This window comes from Chiloscyllium plagiosum, unplaced genomic scaffold (assembly GCF_037043375.1).
Source record: "Chiloscyllium plagiosum isolate Xiang-an unplaced genomic scaffold, Cpla_swu_hap1 HiC_scaffold_27, whole genome shotgun sequence".
Lineage (NCBI taxonomy): Eukaryota > Metazoa > Chordata > Chondrichthyes > Orectolobiformes > Hemiscylliidae > Chiloscyllium > Chiloscyllium plagiosum.
In genome coordinates this window covers 2,987,363-3,012,645 of record NW_028270165.1, presented here as the reverse complement: position 1 = coordinate 3,012,645, position 25,283 = coordinate 2,987,363, and the positions used below count along the sequence as shown (strand labels likewise).

Below are 25,283 nucleotides of genomic sequence, written 5' to 3'. Positions count from 1 at the left end.
TCAGGACAACTCTGCAGGAGTTCATAGGCCGAACCATCTTCATCAATGACCTACCTCCATCATCAGTTCAGAAGTGGAGATGTCGCAATAATTGCAGATGTTCAGCACTATATACAACTCCCCACAAACTGAAGCAGTTCAGTTTGAAATGCTACAAGATCTTAACCATATCCAATGGGCTGATGAGTGGCAAGTAACATGAATGCCATGCAAATGTCACAGAATGACTCATCCCCAAAAGAGATAATCTGACCACTGACCTGTGATATCAACAATGTTACTGTCACTAAATACCCCACGATCAACATCCTTGGGGTTAACCATTTAACAGAAACTCAACAAGATGAACCATATATACACAGTGGCTACAAGAGCAGGTCAGAGGCCAGAAATACTGTAGTGAGTAACTCACCTCCTGACTCTCCAAAACCTGTTCCAACTTCTACAAGCCACAAGTCAGCAGTGTAATGGAATACTCCCCACTAGCTTGGATAGGGTTGCAGCTTCAACTGTATTTGAAATGCTTCATACCATCCAGGTCAATGTTGCCTGCTTGATTGGTACCATATCCACAGTTCAGAAGCAGTTGTGTGGAGTATCTACAAGATGCACTGCAAAAATTTACCAAAGCACCTTACAAATTGCCTTTCAAACTAACAACCACTTCCATCTAGAAGGACCAGGAAAACAGATACATGGGAACACAACCTCTTGCAAGTACCCCTCCAAGCCACTCACCATGTTCACTTGGAAATGTTCCTTCAGTGTCACTGGTCCAAATCCTGGAATTCCTTCCCTCAACACGTTGTGGGTCACCGTACAGGATGTGGACTGCAACAGTTCAAGGCAGCTCACCACCACATTCTCAAGGAGAACCAAATGCTGGCCAGCCAGTGACACCCATGTACCAGAAGTAGATTTCAATAAATTATTGAAACAGAGTGTTAGAATCTGCAAACTAAAGAAAATCAACGTTAAGAAGGGTCAGATGGAGTGCATTGATTCGGTGCTTATTTTAGAGCAGATAAAAAGCGATTATACTGACACTGAACTGGAACTAGAGTTTAGAGTTAAACACCTGTAGTGTTCCACTCAATGTATAAATATAAAATCGATGAATGATTTACCACTGACGTGTACTTCATTAAGGAGGAGAAAGTGAGGACTGCAGATGCTGGAGATCAGAGCTGAAAATGTGTTGCTGGAAAAGCGCAGCAGGTCAGGCAGCATCGAAGGAGCAGGAGAATCGACGTTTCGGGCATGAGCCCTTCTTCATTCACTTCATTAACACGTGAATAGGACAGTTAAGAAGGCATATGGGATACTGGATTTCACGACATTAATGGCGCCTTCAATTCCCACGATCCCATGCGATCGAGAAACCTCTCTATGGGCCCCGGTAGTGCGCATGCGTGCGGTGAGGCACAGTTACTGAGTGTGGGAGAGGAATGGCGCCGGCGGCTGAAGGAACAAGAACAGGAGCCGCTGGAAAAGCTGAGAAGGTCCGGCAGCTCGTGTCGGGAGGAATGTGAGGAGGTGTTTCGGGTCCGGGGGTCCTCCTTCAGAACAGGACCAGGTTTCAGGAACATCCCGGGGAGGTCGCCAGGCCCGAGCGCCAAGACCTGGCTCCTGCCCCCGGGGAGAGGAGACGGTGAGACAGGGTAGGATTGGGAACCGCGGGAGGAGGGAGACTGGGGAGTTTATAAACTCCGAGGGCGAGGCCTGAGGCCGTGAATAAAGCCTCCCCAGGCCCACTTCACCGCCGAAGGAGCTCTCGTGTTGCCCGGGTAACAGGGCGCCATCTTTGTAAGGATAAGGCGCGTGTTGACTTGGGGCGGGGAGCGCGGGCGGCCATCTTGGTGAGGGCACCATCAGCTGTCATTTCCGGGAGAGAAGTGGCAGTTGGTGTCATTCAACTAGAATTTCCTCATTTCACTTTGAGAGACCTGGCTCTGAGCTTGGTCTGTGTGGCCTTAAAACAGGAAAAGGGAATGGGAGGGAGAGAGACATCTAGAATGACACGAAGGCAGGCTGTGAATTTGAGGTGAATGAATCTGATCGTTTGTGGAGCTGGAACCGAAACTGGGTACTTCCAAGATCGCAGTGACCAGGAGAGCATTGATGTGTTGATGTTATTTTCAGTTTGTAGACAGGAGAAAAGAGAACGCCAGGAGTGGAGGAAAGACATGATGAAGATGGATTTGAAATTCAATGCAGAAGGAGGGATAACTTCAGCCAGCATCCAGCCCATATCCCTCCGAACCCTTCCTATTCATATACCCATCCAGATGCCTTTTAAATGTTGCAATTGCACTAGCCTCCTCCACTTCCTCCAGCAGCTCATTCCATACACTTACCACTCTCTGCATGAAAAAGTCGCCGCTTACATCTCCTTTAAATCTTTCCCCTCTCACCCTAAACCTATGTTTTAGAGTTATCAACTACCCCACCCCAGGGAGAAGACTTTGTCTATTTATTCTATCCGTGTACCTCATCATTTTATAAACCTTTATAAGGTCACCCCTCAGCGTCCGACTCTCCACGGAAAACCGCCAGCCTGATTAACTTCTCCCTATAGCTCAAATCCCTCAACCCTGGCATCATTCTTGTAAATCTTCTCTGAACCCTTTCAAGGTTCATACTTCCTTCTGATAGGAAGGAGACCAGAATTGCATGCAATATTCCAAAAGTGACCTAACCAATGTCCTGTACAGCTGCAACATGACCTCCCAAGTCCTGTACTCAATACTCTGACCAATGAAGGAAAGCATACCAAACACCTTCTTCACTATCCTATCTATCTGTGACTCTACTTTCAAGGAGCTATGAACCTGCACTCCAAGGTCACTTTGTTCAGCAACACTCCATAGGACCTTACCATTAAACAGTTCTGCTAAGATCAGCCCAAGATTTGCCAATTGCATGACCTCGGACCATAGTTTGGGGTGTGGGTTACCAGCACCAGGATTTGTAAACTTATAATCCCATCAGTTTCCCCAACACCACTTCCCCACAACTGCTCATTTCCTTCAGTTCTGCTCTCATTGGACCATGTGTTCCCCAACATGGGATGCTACCTGTGTTTTGATAGAAGCAACATATGTGGTTAATTGGTCTGCCATCTCTTTGTTCCACATGAGAACTTTGCCTGTTCTCATTGTTATTGTTTTCTCTAATTTTTTTCCACTTCACATACCCCATTTTCCCCTTTTGACAAATCCTTTTGTTGAAACCTGAACTGCTCCCAGTCTTCAGATCTGCTACTTTATTTTTAGCCAATTTGTACGCCACTCCTTTGGATCTAGTCCTATCCATCATGTCCCTTGTTAGCCGTGGCTGTGTCACCTTCTGTGTTTTATTTTTTCAGACAGGAATGGACAACGGTTGCAGTTCCTCCAGGTGCTCTTTAAATGTTTGTCATTTCTTTCAAAAATGTTCCTTCATTTGTTGTGGCCTGTTTGTGCCTCTGCTGTTGTAATTTCCTTGCTTTAGACTTAAGTCCCCAGTCTCAGAATCACCTCGGTTCCTCTCCATTTTAATGGAAAGTTCTCTCACTCAGTTCTTCACTCTTCCGCAAGAGGCCTCTTACAGCTACATTGCCAATTATTCCCTTCTCATGAAGAAATTAATATTTTGGAATTAAATTGCCATTGTTCAGCAGAACCATAGCCACGTTTGGAAGGTTGTGTGCAGTTCTGGTCTCACTCGTATCAGAAGGATGTTGTGAAACTTGAAAGGGTTCAGAAAAGATTTACAAGGATGTTGCCAGGGTTGGGGGGTTTGAGTGATAGGGAGAGGCCAAGCAGACTGAGACTGTTTCCCCTTGCACGCTGGAGGCTGAAATTGATAAAATCATGAGAGGCATGGATGGGGTAAATAGTCAAGGTCTTTTCCTTGAGATGGGATACTCCAGAATGTAAGGGTAATAGGTTCGGGGTGGGGAAGGGAAGGTTTAAAAGGGACGTCAGGGGCAACTTTTTCATTCAGAGGGCGGTGTGTGTAAGGAATGAGCTGCCAGAGGCTGGTGCAATCACAACATTTAAAAGGTATCTGGATGGGTATATGAACAGGAAGGGGTTAAAGGAAATGGGCCAAGTGCTGGCAAACGGGCCTAGATTGTTTCTGGATACCTGATCGGCATGTTAACTTTCTCTCTGGTGTCGGTGTCAATACCTTGATGTCTCCTTTTCTCCCCCTTCCTGGAGATGTTAACCATTTCGTGTCTCATTGTTCGTGAAGAAGCTGCATTGCAGGTTCACCCTGAATTGACACAGTATTTGTTTCCCAAAATCAGACCTGTTCAGTCTCAGCAGTATTCCAATATTGGGAAAGATATTAACTTTCAGGTGGAGTTATTCAAAATTCAGAGAGATGTCAGTCTTGACATTTTTGCTTTTCTGCCGCTGTAAGATCCTGAATCAGCACCTTCAGGAGAATTAGTGCGGAGTGAGAACAGAGGGGGAGAGAAGAGAGAGAGTGGGATGATGCTTTCAATTTTGTGGAGTAAAAAAAGAAAAGAACATTCTGCAGAAAGTAGAGTTGCTTGTTCTGAATTTCTACCCTGCCCTGACAGTGATGATTTTTGTAATCTCTTTTTACAGATTATTTGAAGATCTGAATTTGGAAGTTTCAAAATCAACAAATGAAGGGCTTATGCTTGAAACATCGACTCTCCTGCTCCGTGGATGCTGCCTGACCTGCAGCGCTTTTCCAGCGCCGCACTTTTCGACACTGAGTGTCCAGTGTCTGCAGTCCTCACTTTGATGTCAATGTCTGACAGTCACTCAATCCATTGGGAACACAACAACTTTCGACTGTGATTCTGTGAGAAGGAGCAAAGCTTTTTGGTTCCTGTTTCTGTATCTTTTCAGAATCAGTGGGACTGGATGAGAGACCCGACTGTTGCAGTGCACTGAGTGTGGAGCCAGAAATAGTTATACAGGCTGGAAAGAGGGATTCACAGCAGGGAAGGACTCTACACATTTTTGTGGGTAGTTTTGGCCATGGAAAAACCTGAGCGATCCCACCCCGTAGAGAAACCATGTAAGTGTGGTGACTGTGGGAAAAGTTTCCATTTCCCGTCTGCCCTGGAGACTCATCGGCGCACTCACACCGGGGAGAGGCGGTTCCCCTGCACAGGGGCCTTCAGCTGCCCCGAGTGCGGGAAGGCCTTCAGCAATTCCTCCGACATACTGAAGCACCAGCGGGTCCACACTGGAGAGAAGCCCTTCAGCTGCCCTGAGTGTGGGAAGGGCTTTACCCATGCCTCCACCTTGCTGACCCACCGGCGGGTCCACACCGGGGAGAGGCCCTTCACCTGCCCCGAGTGCAGGAAAGCCTTCAGCAATTCATCCGACAGACTGAAGCACCAGCGGGTCCATACTGGGGAGAGACCCTTCAGCTGCCCTGAGTGTGGGAAGGGTTTTACACAGGCCTCCATCCTGCTGGCCCACCAGCGGATCCACACTGGGGAGTGGCCATTCACCTGCTCTCAGTGTGGGAAGGGATTCACCTGCTCTTCCCACCTCCAGAGGCACTAGCGAGTTCACATGCCATCGCAGGGGGATTGAAGGAGCAATGGCAGAGTCCCATTATCGACTGGACCCCTGGATTTGAATCCCGTCGTGGCAGATGGCGGAATTGGAATTCGGTCAGAAGTCTGGAGTTCGGAATCTAACGCTGAAACCATTTTTGGGGGCGGGGGTGTGAGATCCCCCATCTGAATCACTCATGTCCTTTTTAGGAAAGGAAACTGCCGTGTGGGAAAGGGTTCATTCAGTCGTCCCATCCTTTACCCGGGTGGCCGACATGTGACTCCAGACCCAGAGCAGTGTGGTTGACTCCCCCACCTGCGGAAATGAATAGAGAGAAACTTACTTGGATACAGGGTCTGGGTTGAAATTGCTGAGTGAGGCAATACTTCCTACGGGTTAAGGCTGTACCAAGGATCCAATTACAAAGGGACAACTTGGTGCTGACTAATAGTAAAGAAAGTGGGGGGTGGAGAGACTGTGTACTCTTTGACCTTGATCTGTTTTTAAAAAAATAAGCTACTTTTTCTACACCTTTTTGCTGGGGGAATCTGAAGCTGTAATAAAGTTGGGTCTTGATCAAGGTTACCTGAACTTACTGCCAGGCTCAGACTTTCATTGAAAGCTTTGAGCTCCAAGAGGTTTTTGTTTTAAAGCTGTTCATTTCTTTCAGCCTCCTGCACGAAGTTTCCAATGTCATGTATCAGATGGAGAAGTGAATGAGTAGCTAGTATCGTTAGAAATTGTAAATTTTTCATGACTGCAAGCACTGCGTCATTTCATCAGTATTGTAAAGTTTACTGGCAGCACCGGGAGAGGTGGGCTGCCTTCACGAGAAATGATGTGGAGGAGCCAGAGATGGACTGGGTTGGATCAAGTTAAAAAATCACACATCAGGTTATAGTGGTTTATTTGGAACCACTAGCTTTCGGAGCGCTGCTCCTTCATCAGGAAGCTGTGAAGCAGGATCATAAGACAGAATTTATAGCAAAAGATCACAGTATAGTGCAACTGATCGGATATATTGAACAAACCTAGATTGTTGTGAAGTCTTTTGTCTTTTAGAATAGGTTGCAAGTTTTAGTTCATTAATGTGTAAATCCCAGAAAGTCTTTGAAGTCAGATTCTCGAGATGACTTAAGGTTTTATATAAATAGGTTTCATCTCAGTTCAGACAATAATGAAATGTGTGAGGTTTGAGTCTGTCTGTATCCCAATCTTGAATCAGACTGGTTCTATTTCCAAAGTAGGAATTTACAAATATTACATGTATCAACTGCCTGCAGATTGTGTGCTTTTTGATCAAAATTGAATATATCTGCAAATGCAAATTCACCCCATAGACCTGTGTGTGCATGAGAGAGTGTGTGTGCATGAGAGCGCGTGTGTCTGTTTGCGTGTGTGCATGCTTGAAGCGTGAGTGTGATGGAGGAGAAGCCTGTGAGAGGGTGTGAGTGTCTCAGAGAGAGCATGTGTATGAGAGAGGTGTGGATAAAAGCGAGGGGTTGCATTTTGCTAAAACAAGGAAGTGCAGGATTTGTATAGTTAATGATAGGGCCCTGGGTTGCGTTGTAGAACAGAGACATGGTGGGTTTCAGGTTCTTTGAAAGTTGCATCATTGGTAGACAGGGTGGTTAAGAGGCATTCAGTACACTTGCCTTCATTGTTCACAGCGTTGTGTATAGGAGTTGGGACATCATGTTGGTAAGACCACTTTCAGAGTACTGAGTACAGTTCTGGTTGCCCTGTTATAGCATGTCGGAGAAATTTGCCCAATAAGTTAGAGATCACAAAGCGTGGTTCAAAGTGAAATTGACAAACACTTTATTACAAGCAATGTCACTGGAAGAGAAACTGACTAGTCTGACACAGAACTGACAGTCTGTACAGATAGATCAGAATTTCTCTTCTAGGAGCTGAGGATGAGACCAGTTTTTATAATAATGCTGTACAATAAGGCTGATTAAGAAATGGGGAATATACAATGTATCTGGAAATGGAGTAATCTAGTTACAAGGATGCTAATTGGAAAACAGTTATCGGATGAATGTCCTGTTCCTTCACACAGTGTAACATCCTGACTATCGATGGTTCCATTCCTCTTCACAGGTAGGTGTTAACTTCTCCTCTGAAGTGGTGAGGTGCTTCCATTTCTTGTTCTGGAAGCAAGTCCTTGCTGGTGCCTCTCTGTCTGACCTGCTCTTTGTGTGGCTTTGGTATTGTTGGGTTGTGAACTGCCCTTGGGGCTTTGAGATACCTGTGGTGCTCTGTCATTGTTAGTGAGGTTGAAGTGCATTCCTTTGTCCGTGTGTGCTGTCTGGTTTGGCTTGCGAGCCTGCATGGGCATTCTGGGTGTTTTCGGTACAGTTTGGCCAATTTTGCTTTTGTGGGCCTATTGTGGGTTGGCAGAGTGGCAGATCTTTTTCCACAACTTCCCCCCCCCCCCCCCCCCTTTTCTTTTTGTTTTGCTTAGGGGAGGGATGAGAAGGAGCAATGTAGCCGGAGCCAGGGGGATTGTCGGGTGGGGGTCTCGGTATCAGACAGATAGCTCTCAGTGTCCGAGTCTGGTCCAGGAGAGGCTATTTTAGGGACAGGGATGTTCTCCCAGTGGATCTGTGCTAGCTGAGTGGTAAGGGGGACAGAGGGTAACAGAATTGTACGTAGGCCTGAACAGCAGAGTCGGATAGCCATGGCTAGCACTCTAAGCCCAGCAATGATAGCGATGGGCTATCAGTCCCTGCAGTCAGGCTCTGCGCGTGCCCTCTTTCACAGCGAGTAGGTAGTCCAGGGCCATCCTGTTTTGCAGAGTCACAGTACAGACGGCAACAGCCTCCACATTCAGCTGAGCGAATGCGTCTGCTGTGGAGTTTGCCACCTCCTGTACTGTGACAGTGAGTTTGTGGGCTTCTATCTGTAACTGTAAGGTTGCACAGTGGGATGACATCAGGTAGAGAGCTGCTTCAATGGCAGCAAGGGCTCGTCTGATGCGTGGCATGGGCTTTGGAAAGGGAGGGGACTGGAAGTGATAAATGAATGGTACTGCAAACCCAACATTGTAGCTTCCAGTCCAGGACGACAGCAGCCAGGGGTAGGCTTTGTGGCCACAGATAAAATAGGTGCCGTTGTCGGTCTGGAGATGGAGTGTCTGGGTCCCTGTCCAGCTGGTGAGGAAGGTGGTATTCTGGGTGATCCTGTTGAGGACCTGTCGGTTTAAAATGCTGCCTTCTGCAGCGGATCGGCGTGCTGCGGGAGTTAGGACCAGGGAGTCAGTGCACCGGCTCCAGTCAGCCTCCCAGCCAGATGACTGTGTGTGTTTCAAACAGATGGATCCTGCAGGTGGCCCGTGTGTGTTAGTGTCAGCAATGGTCAGGGCTGGGGGCTCATGGGAGAGGTTGTAGGCCGGGTAAAACCACCCTTTATATTTTTCCAGGTGGTAACCCGCAGACCTCCAGCGGGCTGGGCTGTTGTCCCCATATTTGGTCATTGCTGGTGGTATTTTGAGTGTGGTAACTTCAGGGGACCTGTCTGGCTCCAGGCACCATTCCGCCATGTCAGAGATATTTAAGGAGATTGAGGCTAAGGAAATGCCCCCCGTGAGAGTGGACAGGGACCTAGTGCAGACCCAGCAGCGGGTCTGATTAAATCGCTGGGCATACCCATGGGCCATTTTGAGGAAGGTGTTGGCCTGCAAATCACAGTGGGTTATGAAATGTGCTGCCCCTTGGCCCTGTTTACCAGCAAGCCACAGTGTGATGGTCAGACAGATCAGATGGTGATGGCTGCCGCGAGCAGGTGGATTCATCCTCTGTGTTTGGAGTGGTGCCTTCCTCTGTGTGGTCCCTGTTCAGAGGTTGTGGAGCCCTCTTGCAGCGGGTGGTATGTGTCCATTCGGGCCATCCTTCCGGTTTCACAGCAGTCTGGGTTGTCATCAGGATCCGGTACAGACCTTTCCACCGAGGGGAGAGAGAATCGTTTTCTAGTGATTTTATCATGACATGGTCCCCAGGTCAGAACAGATGAATGGGCACCGGTTGGGGTGTGGGCAACGCAGCCCTGACCTGGTTGTATGAGCACTAATGCTCCTGCTAAGGGCCTGGACATACCCTAGTTGGGCCTCTTGTGTCAGAAACAGGGCTGTGTGAGTGTCAGGGGTCTGGTGGCAGTGGGCATAGGCTGCCCCATAAGTACTTGAAAAGGGGTGAGCACAGCTGTTCAGTTTGGCTGTGCATGTGTAGCATAGAGGGCAAGTGGCAAGGTGTCTGACCAGGTCAGTCCTGTTTTCTGGGTGGTTTTAGTCAGTGTGGTCTTCAGGATGCCATTCATCCGCTCGACCATGTCTGACAACGGATTGGTTGGGGATGGGGTGTCGCTGTGGTATCCCTCGTGCCTTGCTAATGCTGGTCACGAGCTAAGCCGTGAGGGAGTCCCTTTCTCCATGGTTATGCTACTGGGAACTCCAAATCTGGGGATGACATCCTTTAGGAGGCATTTTACTACCATACATGCATCATCCTTTCTTGTGGGAAATGCTTCCACCCATTTGGAGAACATGTCGTTGATGACCAGGATGTACTTGTAACCCTGTTTTTGGGGCATGTGTGTGAAGTCAATCTGTAAGAGGCTGAAAGGCCCCTCAGGAACTGGCAGGTACTTGGCAACTGGCTTCCCTGCATTGTTCTGCAGGCAGATGAGGCACTGTGACAGCAGGACTTGGGCAGCGGCAGTGAATCCTGGTGCATACCAGGACTGCGTTAGTGTGTATCATGCCCCTCTTGCCTGTATGGCCAATGCAGTGGGCTGCTAGGGCCAGTGTGTGTAGGTGGGCATTTGGGCAAATGATGGGGCCATCAGGGCGTATTAGCAGGTTGAGGGAAGGAGATTGTGTGGCCCCAATGCAGGCCCAACTGTCCTTTTCCTGCTGTGGAGCAGTTTCTTGGGTAGCTTGCACAGCCTCCATGGGGTCAGGGAATACTGGGGCCTGCGCTATTCTGGGAGCCTGCAGGATGTAGATGGTGGGGTGCAGTGCAACTTCCGGGCTGCTGTGTCAGCTGAGGCATTCTTGAGGGTGACCGGGTCAGTGGCAGAGGTATGGGCACGGCATTTGATAATTGCTAGGGCTGAGGGTAACAGGGCTGCTTTCAGGAGATTAGAAATCAGCGTAGCGTGTTGTAGTGGCCTCCCTGCTGACGTGATGAAGCCTCTCTGTTTCCAGAATGTGCCAAAATCATGGATGACTCCGAAGGCATATCTGGAGTCAGGATAAATGTTTGCTGTGTGTCCTTTAGCAATGACACCAGCCCTAGTGAGTGCAAACAGCTCTGCAGCTTGTGCAGATGTGCCATTTGGCAGTGCAGCTGACTCTAGAACTGTGAAAGGAGTGCAGAGGGCATATCCTGCCAGTGTGCAGTGGTCTGAGGGCCTGAAGGATGAGCCATATGTATAGAATATGAGGTCAGAGTTGTCTTGAGGTGTTTCAGAGAGGTCAGGGCATGGGGCAACAAACTGCTGGACAAGGTCTAAACAGTTGTGTTCATCCATAATAGTGGTCAGAGTGAGTTGAAGCAGGGTGGTGGGGTTCAGGGCAGGGGCACATTGTAGGGACATGATGGCTTTGGATAGTAAAGCAACCTCATAGCCAATTCTCTGGGTGGCAGTGAAATGTTGCTGCTGGAAATGGAGTAATCTAGTTACAATGATGCTAATCGGAAAACAGTTATCAGAGGAATGTCCTAATTCTCTACACAAAGCAACATTCTGACAGTATCGATGGATCAGGAGCTTCCATTCGTCTTCGCAGGTAGGTGCTAATGTCTCCTCTGAAGCGGTGAGGTGCTTCCATTGTCCTGTCCTGGGAGCAATGCTCTTGCTGGTGCCTCTCTGTCTGACCTGTTCTTTGTGTGGCTTTGGTATTGCTGTGTTGTGAAACTGCCCTCAGGGCCTTGTGATAGCTGTGGTACTCTGTCATTGTTAGTGGGTACTTGAGCTGTACAGGTATTCCCTTGTCTGCAAGTGCTGTCTAGTTTCACTTGTCAGCCTGCTTGGTCCCTGCTAAGACATTCTGCGTGTTTTGGTACAGTTTGGCCAATTTTGCTTTTGTGGGCCTATTGTGGGTTGCCAGGGTGGCAGATCTTTTCCCACATACAATTACCAGGAATACTTGGAATCCTGAGAAGGATTCAAGTGAATCCTAGAGAGATGTTGCATCCCTTGGACTATTCCCAGAAAGTGAATGAACGATCAAGACTCCAATTAATTGGTAATTTTTATTTGTTTAAAAATGTGAAAACTTAATGAAGAGTTCTTCCAGTTAATCATTGGGTATTCAAATTTCTCTTCAGAATTAAAGATCATAACAAAACTGGGTGTCATTGTGGGATGTTGAATCTGTAGGATGTGCTTGGTAAAATTTGGATGAACAATATTTCAAAGTGAATTTTATCATGTTAAGTACTAAGACTTTCTGGAGAGGAAAGATTTGCCCTTGTGTGTTTTGCAACACTTAATCAAGGTCAGTTCAATAAAATATGCAGACAAGTTGATGCTAGAGTTGGGAGCTGTGGCAAAATATCAGAAATAATGCAGGCAGTAGCACGGCAATTAAGGTTAGAAAGTTAGCTAAAAAAATTATAAAAACAGGTTGGAAAGTTTTGTCAGCTTTTCTTAAAAAAAAAAGTTAACAAAAATGAGTCTGGGGATTCAGTAACGGAGGATAAAGAGATGGCACATGAATTGAAAAGAGTTTGAATCTGACTTCACTAGAGAGGATACAAGTAACACCCTGGAACTAGTTGTAAATCAGGAATTGAAAGGGAGGGAGGAACTGAAGAAAATTACAATCACCAAGGAATTAGTACTGAGTAAACTGTTGGAACTACGATCTGTGAAGTCCCGGGTATTTGAAGGAATTCATCCTAGACTCTTAAAGAGAAATTAGCGAGTGAAATAAGACATAGGAGTGGAAGTAAGGCCATTCAGCCCATCGAGTCCACTCTGCCATTCAATCATGGCTGATGGGCATTTCAACTCTACTTACCCGCATTCTCCCCGTAATAGTTAATGTATTGGTTTTAATTTTCCAAACCTCATTAGTTTCAGGGATGGTTTCTTTAGATTGGAAAAATCCTTTCTTCAAAAAGGGAGACCGAGAACAGGAAACTGCAGACCATTTAACTTAACATATGTAATGGGGAAAATGTTCAAAGCTATTATAAAAGATATTATGACAGGGCACTTGTATAAGTTCAAGGTAATCAGGCAGCGTGAATGTGTTTTTGTCAATGGGAAATAATGTTGTAATAATTTTTTGAAGAACGGCCTCTCCGTACTGCAACTGAGCTGATGAATCTCCAGTGCCCACAGGGAATGGAATCCCTTCCCTCAGTCCCCAAATTTCCACAACTTCTCCGCAGTTCTGGTGACTTTTTGGCTCTGTGTTTCCGATGAACAATTGAAAGTGTGATCACACTCAGGAAACGTGTACAGTCACTCCCTCCTGCGAATAGTGTAATGTTTCTTCAGTGTGTGTAACTGGTTAAAGCGCTGCCCATAGTCAGCACACGGGGAGACTCTCTCAACAAGGGTAAAAGACGTACAAAGGTTGAGCAGCGAGACAAAATGCAAAAGCAATAAAATGTCGAACCACGGGGAAAACGTATTGTGGCTCGACCCCTTTTTTTCCTATTGGCATTTGAACACTTAAAATCTGTCAGGAACACCAGCATCCCGATAGAGCATACAGCGCATGTTTGCCGGTGTCAGCAAGCCATGCGCATGCTCGCCGGGTGTCAGCAAAAACACTGGGTATGATCATCGCAGTCCGCACAAAAAGGCGCGCGATCTTCTTTTGATTGACCAATAGGAAGTACAGGAGGACCGGAAAGAGTCTAGTCCTCCTGCCAATCAGAGCCACCCCATTGTCTGAATGCGGAAGTTGGACCCTGAGTTTCTGAAGCTGCTGCTACTGCTCCTGTTTCTCTGAATGAAGATTGAGCTTCACCCCAGACTGCAATCTCCTTCCTCTGTCCAACATCTGTGAGTACGGCACTCTCTTCTCTCACCACATTTTCCATTTCTTTTTTTTTCATTCAGGGCTTCAGTTGTTGACTTGCAGCAACTGAAAGGAAAGGCAGTGAATCGGGGTGGACAGACTCTAGAAACGTTGCTCCACGTCTGTGTCGCAATTGGCAAAATAGACATGCAGGAGGCTGGAAGAACAAGCCAGGTCGCATCAGGAGGTGGAGAAGTCGATGTTTCAGGTGTAACCCTTCTTCAGGATTGGGGATAGGTGCAGATAAAGAGTGTCCTTGGGGCAGGGTGGTGAATTGGGGATAGGTGAAAGGTCTGACCTGGTTGGTGAATGGGAGGAATAAATCTGGTTCATGAGTGATGAGGGGGAGGAGCTGAGAAGGGAGTCGTTTGGGAGGGAGAGGGAGGGGGGGAGGGGGGGGGGAGAATGGGAAGTGAGGTTATTTGAGACTGGAGAACTCAATGTTGAGTCCTCTAGGCTATAGTGGTCATTGAATATATTCAAGGCTGAGTTCATCTGAGTTTTGAGCAACAATAAAGTGGATGTTTATGGGAGAAAGCAAGAAAATGTTTTTAAGACAAGTACAGAACAGTTACAGTCATACAGCAAAAAAAACAGACCATTCAGTCCAACTAGACCACGTCGAATATATTCACAAACTAATCTAGTCCCACCTACCTGTGTTTGGCCCATATCCCTCCGAACCTTTCCTATTCATGTAATTAACCAAATGTCTTTTGAAAGTAACATCACTTCCTCTGGACATTCATTCCACACGTGAACTACTGTATTTAAAAAAAAAAAAGCTGCCTCAAGTCTTTTCAAAACCTTTCTCCTCTCTCCTTTCAAAATTTGCTGCCTAATCCTGAAACCCCCACCTGAGGGAAATGACACCTGCCATTCACCTCATGTATACTTCTCATGATTTTATAAACCTCTATAAGGTCACTTCTCAACCTCCTGTGCTCCAGTGAAGAAAGTCCCAGCCTATCCACCGAGATGTAGGAAGATTCATATCCAGTTATGGTCTGTTCAATGCTGGTTCAGGCTCCAAAGACCAAATGACCAACTCCTGCTCCCAATTCTCACGCACTGTGTCCAAAGTTAAAAATCAAAAACACAGGATTATGGTCCAACAGGTTTATTTGGAAGCACTAGCTTTCAGATTGCTGCTCCTTCATCGGGTGGTTGTGAAGAATACCATTGTAAGACACTGAATTTATAGCAAAAGTTTACAGTGGGATGTAACTGAAATTATATATTGAAAAAGACCTGGATTGTTGTTAAGTCTCTCCTCTTTTAGAATAACCATGTTGGTTTTAGTTCTTTCATATGTAAATAGCAAAACCTTTTTTAAAAGTTACATTCCCAATTGGTATCATGTTGTCCCAGATAACGTATTGAAGGTGTGAGTTTCCCTGTGTGAGGCTGTCTGTACCACAACGGTTAGACTGATTCTAATCTTAAAAAATGGATTAACAGAATCTTACTTGGATTCATACAGTTTGTGTCCAGGACAGCAAGAGACCATCAGATATAGGAACAGCAATTAGGCCATTCAGCCCATTGGGTTTGCTCATACCATTCAATCGTGGCTGTTAAGTTTCTTATCCGCGTTCTCCTGCTTTTTCCCCGTAACCCTCGATCCCCTTGATACTCAAGAACCTATCTATCTCAGTCTTACATATCCTCAGTGACCTGGCCTCCACAGCCTTCTGTGGCAGTTAATTCCATAGATTCATTACTCTCTGGCTGAAGACGTTTCTCCTTACCTCCAATGTAAAGGGTCTTCCCTTTACTCTAAGACTGTGCCTCGAGCCCGAGTCTCTCCTCCCAATGGAAAGATCTTCCCAACGTCCACTCTGTCCAGGCCGTTCAGTATTCTGAATGTTTCAATTAGATCTCCCCTGAGTGTGGGCCTGTTAAACAGCATGAACCAGACCCTTCAGGATGAGATACAGCAGGGATTAGGTTCTACAAAGTGAGAAGGGAGGGAGAGTGTGTGGGATGGAGATTTTCAGCTTCGAGAGAATGAGAGGAAGCAGAATTCACTATAAATTAGAATTGATCAGATGGTCCAATGGGCCAAGGAGTGGCAGATGGAGTTTAATTTAGAGAAATGAGGTTTTGCATTTTGGTCAAGCAATCCCGGCAGGACTGGCACAGTGAAGGGGAGTGTTGTAGAACAAAGAGACCTTGGAGTGCAGGGTCATAGCTCCTTGAAAGTGGAGTCGCAGGTAGACAGGATAGTGAAGAATGTGTTTGGTATGCTTTCCTTTATTGGTCAGAGCATTGTGTATAGGCATTGGGAGATCATGTTGTGGCTGTACATTGGGAAGGTGACTTTTGGAATAGTGCGTCCAGTTCTGGTCTCCCTGCTTTCGGAAAGAACTTGTGAAACTTTGAGAGGGGTCGGAAAAGATTTGCGAGGATGTTGCTAGACTTGGAGGGTTTGAACTACCCTGGAGCATCGGAGGCTGAGGGGCAGCCATATAGAGGTTTATAATGAGCATGGATTGGGTGAATATCCAAGGTCTTTTCCCCAAGGTAGGAGAGTCCAAAACTAGAGGGCATATGTTTGAGGTGAGAGGGGAATGATTTAAAAGGGCCCTGAGGGGCAACTTTTTCACGCAGAGGGTTGTGCACGTATGGAACGAGCTGCCAGAGGAAGTGGTGAGGCTGGTACAATTATCTTTAAAATGCATCTGGCTGGGTACATGAATAGGAATGGTTTAGAACCATAAGAGCCACATGCTGGCAAATGGGACTAGATTAATTTTGGGTATCTGTTTGGCACAGACGAGTTTGACCAAAGGGTCTGTTTCCATGCTGTATGACTAATTGTCTTCGGTGAAAGCAGGAGTCTGGTTGTGAAGACTGGACTTTCAGAGCAACTTTCAAAGATGTTTTGCCCTTACTGGGAGCAGAAGAAATTACAATGAAATATTTGATTTGAGAGAGAGCAACTGAGTGAGCGTGGACATTTGGGATTTTGGTGGAAAGTGGGAATTCATTGCACTGTGGGGATCAAGCCCTCCCTATCCAGTCATTTCAGCTGGTGGATGAGACTCGGCAGTTCATGCAGGCAGTCAATCCAGATAATATTTTATAAATTCCGGCTTTGAAAATAGAACCAGTCTGACTCACGACTGAGATACAGGCAAACTCTGACCTCATACCTTTAATGCATTGTCTGAGCTGAGCTGCCACCTTTTGTTGTAAAGCCTTATGTTATCTTGAGAGGGTGCCTTACAGGAAGTTCTGGGATTTACATATTAATGATACCTGCAATCCATTCTAAAAGATGAAAGACTTAACAATCCAGATTTGACCGATATATCATTTCAGTGGCAGGCCACAAATGTCTTTCCATAAATTCTGTGCCTTATGGTCTTATTCTCCACAACCACCTGATGAAGGAGCAGTGCTCTGAACGATGGTCCTTCCAAATAAACCTGTTGGACTATAACCCGGGTTTGTGTGATTTTTAACCTTTGCCCAGATTCGGGTGGATTGACCATGCTAAATTATGCATAGTGCCCAGGGATGTGCAGGTGAGGGTGGATTGCACATGTTAAAGTACCCATCATGCCCAAGGAGGTGCAGGTTTGTGTTGGTTAGCCATGCTAACTTACACATAGTGTCCAGGGATGTGCAACGTAGGGTGGATTGGCCAAGGGGTATGGGCCAAGTGCTGGCAAATGGGACTAAATTGATTTACAATATCTGGTCAGCATAGTCGAATTGGACCAAAGGGTCTGTTACTGTGCGGTATATCTTAATGATTCTGGCTTTCTACTAAAGTTTGCCACGTCTCTTCTGTTCAGTTTCTCTCTAGTGTCTGTGTTAATACCTTGACATGTCTGGTTATTCCTCAAGCTGCATTCCCGATTCATCCTGAATTGACACATTTTGTTTTGCTTCCCAACATCAGACCTGCTCACTCTCGGCAGTATCCCAATGTTGTGAAAGATGTTAACTTTCAGGTGGAGTTATCCAATATGTAAATCTTGACGTTTTTGCTGTTCTGATCCTGAATCAGCACCTTCAGGAGAATTACTTAGAGCGGAGTGAGAACAGAGGGGGAGAGAGAGGGGGGGAGAAGGATGTTGCTTTCAATTTTGTGGAATAACAAAAAAGAATGCTCCACAGAAAGTAGAATAGCTTGTTCTGAATTTCTACCCTGCACTGACAGTGATGACTTTTGTAATCTCTTTTTCCAGAGTATTTGAAGATCCGAAGACAAAAGTTTCAAAATCAACAGATGAAGGCCTTATGCCTGAAATGTTGACTCTTCTGCTCCTCGGATGCTGCCTGACCTGCTGTGCTTTTCCAGCGCCGCACTTTTCAACACTGACTCTCCCCCATCTGCGGTCCTCGCTTTCACGTCAATATCTGACAGTCACTCAATCGACTGGGACAGCCACGATTTTTGATTACAATTCTGTGAGAAGGAGCAAAGCTTTTTAGTTCCTATTTCAGTACATTTTCATTATCAGTGGGACTGCGTTGCTGCGTACTAGAGTGGAGCCTGAAACAGTTATACGGCCTGGAAAGAGGAACTCACAGCAGTGAGAGGCAGTACATGCGTTTGCTTGTGGCTGAAGCTTCGGACATGGAGAAACCGTGGAAGTGTGGTAACTGTGGGAAAGGCTTCCGTACTCCGTCTGACCTGGAGATTCATCGGCGCATCCACACCGGGGAGAGGCCGTTTTCCTGTCCCAAGTGCGGGAAGGGCTTTACCCAGGTCTCTGCCCTGCTTCGGCACCAGCGGATCCACACGGGGGAGAGGCCTTTCAGCTGCTCTGAGTGTGGGAAGGCCTTCAGCGATTCATCCTCCCTACTGACCCACCGGCGAGTCCATCCGGGGGAGAGGCCCTTCAGCTGTCCCAAGTGTGGGAAGGCCTTCAGCGATTCCTCCACCCTGCTGAGGCACCAGCGGGTCCACACGGGGGAGACCCCCTTCAGCTGTCCAGAGTGCGGGAAGGCCTTCAGCCGTTCCTCCAATTTGTTGACCCACCAGCAGGTCCACACAGGGGAGAGGCCCTTCAGCTGTCCTGATTGCGGGAAGGCCTTCAGCTATTCCTACTCCCTGCTGAGGCACCAGCGGGTCCACACGGGGGGAGAAGCCCTTCAAATGTTCCGAGTGTGGGAAGGCCTTCAGCTATTCCTCCTCCCTGCTGACCCACCGGCGAGTCCATACGGGGGAGAGGCCCTTCTGCTGTCCCGAGTGCGGGAAGGCCTTCAGCGATTCCTCCTCCCTGCTGACCCACCGGCGAGTCCACACAGGGGAGAGGCCCTTCAGCTGCCCTGAGTGTGGGAAGGCTTTCACCCGCTCCTCCCACCTCCGGAGCCACCAGCGACTTCACGTGCCATCGCAGGGGGACTGACAAAGCGACTGCCGAGTGCCGTTATCGACTGGACGATTAACCCAGTTCTGGGATCTGTTGGGTTTGAATACCACTGCGGCAGATGGCGGAATTGGAATACGGTCAGAATCTAACGATGAAACCATTTTCTGTGGGTGGGGGGGAAGGGGAGAGAAAACCCCAATCTGATTCACGCCCTTTTTAGGGAAGGGCACTGCCGTTGTGGGAAAGGATTAACTCAGTCGTCCCAGCTGCATCCTTTATCTGGTTTGGCCTACACGTGACTCCAGACCCACAGCAGTCTGTTTCACTCCACACTGCCCCCGTTCCCGGCCCCACGGGTTAAGGCTGTACCAAGGATCCAATTAAAAAGGGACAACTCTGTGCTGACCGATAGTAAAGAAAGTGAGGTGGGGTGGGGGGGGGGGGGGGGCGGGGGAGTGTGTGCGCTTTGACCTTGAGCTATTTAAAAAGCAGCTACTTTCTCTACATCTTTTTGCTGGGGGAGATCTGAAGCTGTAACAAAGTTGGGTCACAATAAAGATTACCTGAACTTACTGCCGGGCTCAGACTCTCATTGAAAGCTTTGAGCTCCAGATGGATTTTTGTTTTAAAGCTGCTCATTTCTTCCAGCCTTTGCACCAAGTTTCTAATGTCGTGTATCAGGTGGAGCAGTGAATGAGTAGCTAGTATCATTAGAAATTGTAAATGTTTAAGGAGTACAGGTACTGCATCGTTTCATCAACATTGTAAAGGTTACTGGCTGCACTGGGAGGTGTGGGCTGTGTTCACTCGAAACTCTTATCTTTAAAATTGAGAATAGCTAAAATGATATATTCAAAAACATCATTGAAGTCTAAACACATTTCAATTTTTTAAAAGAGCTGCTGAAATCTTTCTGAAACTTGCACTGGAATATGTGCAGTTAGGCCACAGCTCAGGACAGGCTGTAAGGGGTGAATGACCTATTCCTCATTTTGTGAAATTGGTTTCAACTATGTAGACATAGTCATAGAGTTGTAGAGCCTGAAACAAACCCTTCAGTCCATACCTTAAATGAATCTAGTGACCCATTTGCCAGCATTTGGCCTATGTTCATCTGTACCCCTCCTATTCAGATGCCTTTTAAATGTTGTAATTGTACCAGCCTACACCACTTCTGGCAGGTCATTCCATACACGCACCACCCTCTGCGTGAAAATGTTGCCCCTCAGATCCCTTTCCCCACTCACCTTCAACCTATGCCCCTTTAGTACTGGACTCCCCTACCTGGGGAAAGACCTTGGGTATTCACCCTATCCATGCCCCTTACAAATGTCTATAATTTTGAGGAGAAGAAAATGAGGACTGCAGATGCTAGACATCATTTTCCACCCCCCCCCCGACTTTATCCCAGTCCCGTGCCTTCAACTCAGCACGCCCTCTTGACCTGTCCATCAACTTTTCAATCTATCAGCTCCACCCACTTCTCCAACCTATCCATCGCCAAACCGTTACTACCCGATGCCTGGAGGAGGAACACCTCATATTCTGCCTTGCAACCCTGCAACCCCACAGGACAAATGTGGATTTCAACAGTTTCCTCACCTCCCCCACTTTATCCCAGTCCCAAGCCTCCAACTTGGCGCTGCCCCTTCTGACCTGTCCATCATTTTTTCCTATCTATCTGCACCATAACCCCCTCCGAACTATCATCTTGCCACCCCCCAACCCCCACCTCTCACAAACACACACACACACCCCTACCTTCATCTACCTATGGCATTCTCAGCTACCTTGTCCCCAACCCCACCCTCTTCCCATTTATCTCTCAGCACCCCCGACCACAAGCCTCGGTCCTGATGAAGGGCTTATGCCCAAAACGTCAATTCCCCTGCTCCTTGGCTGCTGCCTGACCTGCTATGGTTTTCCAGCACCACACTCTCGGCATAATTTTAAGGTAATTGGAGGAAGGTTTCGGGGAGATGTCAGAGTAGGTTCTCTACTCAGATAGTGGTGGCTGTGTGAAATGCACTGTCAACAGTGGTAGTAGAGTCAGATACATTAGGGACATTTAATCGACTCTTGGATAGGTACATGAAAGTTAGTACAATAAATGGTATGTAGGTCAGTCTGATCTTAGAGTAGGATAAAGGGCTGGTACTGCATCGAGTGCCGAAGGGCCTGTACTGTGCTATGTACCTAAGTAGAGTCAAAAATGTTGTTTTATCAGCAGTACAGTCAGATCCGAGCAAACAAGGACATGCAGGTCATACTGCGCTTAGACAGAGTGAGGCATACAGGGTTACAGCTGCACAGGAGGTGCGCAGAAGCAAGGTCAACATTAGATTTCAAATTGGAGAGCTCCATTCAGCAGTCTAATAATGGCAGGGAAGAAGCTATTCTTGAACCTGTTGGTACATGTGTTCAAGCTTCTGTATCTTCTGCCTGACAGAAGATGGTGCAAGAGATCATTCCTGGGGTGGGAGGGGTCTTTGAGGTTGGTAGCCTTTCCATGACAATGAGAAGTGAAGATGGATTTCATGGGTGGGAGTTTGGCTTCTATGATGGACTGTGCTGTGCACACCACCTTCTGTAGTTTCTTCCAGTCCTGGGCAGAGCAGTTGCCGTAGCAGGGTGTGATGCACCCAGATTCAATGCTTTCTGTGGTGCATCTGTAAATGTTGGTGAGTGTCATTATGGACATGCCGAATTTCTTGAGCACCTTGAGGAAGAAAAAGTGTTGTTGTGCCTTCTTGATCGTTGCATGGGTAGGTTTAGATATTTAGCCACTCCTTTCTCATTCTTACTAACTCCTTTACTTGATGCAGTCACAGTCAGTTTCATACCTTGTGCTAATCTCTTTTGAAGGTCTTCTTCAGAAGGATAAAATATTATAAGGGGCAAAGGTAGTGTACATACATAATATGAAATCTTTAAACTTGAATTCATTTTAAAGAGCAGAACAACGTATTTATGGTAAAAATGGGTAAACTTAACAGGTTTTATGGAGGGTGAGAGTGGGAAGTATGTGGAGGTGCATGGTAAAACAGGACCGAGTCTGCATGGCTTTGACAACAGGAGGTCATGTCTGACAAATCTATTAGGATTCTTTGAGCAGGTAGTGAGTAAGTTAGACAAAGGGAGAGCCAGTGGACGTGAGCGATTTGGATTTCCAGAAGGCCTTTGACAAGGTGCCATGCAGGAGGCTGCTAAGTAAGATCAGAGTCCCTGGTGTAGGAGCAAGGTACTGGCACGGATAGAGGATTGGCTGACTGGCAGAAGGCAGAGAATTGGCATAAAGGGGTCTTTGGCGTTCCAAAGTAGTCCATACTGAGAATGCTTGGACAGGCCAGGAGAATGGTCAGAGAAGGGGCAGATGCAATACAATGTGGTACAGTCTGAGGTTATGCACTTTGGTGGGAAGACCAGAAACAGAGACTCTTCTCAAAATGGGAAAGGCTTCGGAAATGTGAAACAGAAAGGGATTGGGGAATCCCAGCTCAGGGGGAGGATTGTACCATTCATTCGGGGTGGTGTAGAAAGGATCGTACCATTGAGACTTTGGAGGATTGTACCCTTAATGGCTGTGGGGGAGTAAAGGATTATACCATTCAGAGGGGGACGATTGCATCATTCGAAGGTGGAGGGGTGTGGAGGAGGAAAAGGGGCGGGGAGGATTGTACCATTCACATCACGGGGTGTGGATTATACCATTCACAGGGAGAATTATTTATTTTTATTTTTCAGAATTTCCAGGATACAGGACATATGCCAATTTTCCCCACTAGAAATCGACTGAAACTGGGTGCACTAAAAAAATTCAGCAGGAAGATTATCAGTAAAAAGGTCTCGTTTCGGTCAAAGCAGTTATAGACTCAGAGTCACACCGCACAGAAACAGACACTTCAGTTCAACTCATCCATGCCGACCAGATGTTCCAATCTGGCCCAGTCCCAAGTTCCAGCATTTGCTCCATATTCCTCTAAATCCGAACTATTCATCTAGACACCTTTTAAATATTGTAATTGTACCCACCTCCACCACTACCTCTGGCTGCTCATTCCATACACGCTCTACCTTCTGCGTGAAAACGTTGCCCCTTAGTTCCCTTTTAAATCTTTCCCCCTCTCATCTTAAACTTATACCTTCTAGTTTTGGACTCCTCCATTTCGGGGGTAAAAGACCTTGGCTGTTCGCCCTATCCGTGATTTTCATGATTTTATAAACTTCTCAGGTCACCCCTCAGCCGCCTCCACTCCAGGGAGAACAGCCTCAGCCGAGTCAACTTCTCCCTATAGCTCAAATCCTCCAACCCTGGGAACATCCTTGTAAATCTTTTCTGAACCCTTTCAAGTTTCACAACATCCTTCCAAGAGGAAGGATGCCGGAATTGTACACTTATTCCAAAAGGGTCCTAAACATTCTCCTGTACAGCCACAACATGACCTCTCAAATCCTATACTCAATACTCTGACCAATAAAGGAAAGTATACCAAACACCACCTTCACTATCCTATCTATCTGCAACTCCACTTTCAAGGAACTGTGAACCTGCACTCCAAGGTCTCTTTGTTCAACAACACTCCCTAGAACCTTACCATTAAGTGTAGATGTGCTGCTCTGATTTGTTTTTCCAAAATGCAGCACCTTGCATTCATCGAAATTAAACTCCATCTGCCACCCTTCAGCCCATTGGCACATCTGATCAAGATCTCATTGTAATCTGAGGTAACCTTCCTCGTTGTTCACTACACCTCCAATTTTGGTGTCATCAGCAAACCTACTAACTATACATTTATGTTCACATCCAAGTCATTTGCATAAAAAATACAGAAAGTAGTGGACCTTGCACTGATCCTTGTGGCACTCCACTGGTCATAAGCCAGTGGAGTGCCACAAGGCAACTGAAAAACAACTCTCCACCATTACCTTCTACCTTTGAGCCAGTTCTGTATCCAAATGGTTAGTTCTCTCTGTATTCCATAAGATCTAACCTTGCTAACCAGTCTCCCTTGGGGAACCTTGTCAAACACCTTACTGAAGTCCATATAGATCACGTCCATTGCTCTGCCCTCATCAATCTTCTTTGTTACTTCTTCAAAGCACTCAATCAAGTTTGGGAGACATGATTTCCCATGCATAAAGCTATGCCGACTATCCCTAATCAGTCCTTGCCTTTCCAAATATGTGTAAATCCTGTCTCTCAGGTTTCACTCCAATAACCTGCCCACCACCGATGTCAGGTTCTCTGGCTTTTCCTTATCACCTTTCTTAAATAGTGGTACCATGTTAACCAACCTCCAGTTTTCTGGCACCTCTCCTGTGACTATCAATGATAAAAATATTTCAGCAAGGGGCCCCACAATCACTTCCCGTAGCCTCCCACAGAGTTCTCGGGTACACCTGACCAGGTCCTGGAGATTTATCCACCTTCATGTTTCAAGACATCCAGGACCACCACCTCTGTAATATGGACATTTTTAAAGATGTTATAATTATTTCCCTACATTCTATATTTTTCATGTCCTTCGCCAGAGTAAACATTGATGCAAAATACTCGTTTAGTATCTCCCCTATCTCCTGTAGTTCCACACATTGGCTGCCTTGCTCATCTTTGATGTGCTGGAAATGTGTTGCTGGAAAAGCGCAGCAGGTCAGGCAGCATCCAGGGAACAGGAGAATCGATGTTTTGGGCATAAGCCCTTCTTCATCTTTGATGTGCCCTATTCTCTCCCCAGTGACCCTTTTGTCCTTAATGTATTTGTAAAAACCCTTTGGATTCTCCTTAACCCTATTTGCCAAAGTTGGGGGGATTTGTCTCAGTCAAATCCCTCGAACTCAGCACCGCCTTCCTAACCTGCAATCTTCTTCCTGACCTCTCCGCCCCCACCCCCACCCCGGCCTATCACCCTCACCTTGACCTCCTTCCACCTATCACATTTCCAAAGCCCCTCCCCCAAGTCACTCCTCCCTGCCTTTTATCTTAGGCTGCTGGACACACTTTCCTCATTCCTGAAAAAGGGCTCATGCCCGAAACGTCGATTCTCCTGTTCCCTGGATGCTGCCTGACCTGCTGCGCTTTTCCAGCAACACATTTTCAGCTCTGATCTGCAGCCCTCGCTTTCTCCTCTTTCGTAATTTACCTTACCTATTTCTATTCATCTTTGAAAATCCCTTTGTTTGTGTCTGGAAGTTTCCCGATGTTTCAGCTTTCCAAAGGTCTGGAGTAACATTCCTGAACAGGCTGAAAATTAAAAAGAAACCCACCTTTCAGGTGCCTGGGGGCGGGGAAAACCAACCCCCATTGTCCCCTATTGGTTGGAGGGCTCCCCAACCACGCCCCCTCCATTGGTGACGACGTTGTCGGGACCACGC

At 46.8% G+C, this 25,283-nt stretch overlaps 1 long non-coding RNA gene and 1 pseudogene across 2 annotated transcripts; both read left to right on the top strand.

The window, feature by feature from the left end:
- The first annotated feature begins 1,133 nt into the window (after positions 1 to 1,133).
- LOC148142869 (uncharacterized) lies at positions 1,134 to 19,034 on the top strand (annotated as a pseudogene). Its single transcript, XR_015751763.1, has 4 exons — positions 1,134 to 1,651; positions 4,602 to 5,533; positions 6,318 to 6,349; positions 18,009 to 19,034. The product of XR_015751763.1 is annotated as an uncharacterized LOC148142869 (transcript).
- Positions 5,549 to 18,133, top strand: LOC148142870 (uncharacterized). The gene is made up of 3 exons (XR_015751035.1): positions 5,549 to 7,640; positions 13,620 to 13,786; positions 17,781 to 18,133. It is a non-coding gene; the product is annotated as an uncharacterized LOC148142870 (long non-coding RNA).
- Positions 19,035 to 25,283: the final 6,249 nt, after the last annotated feature.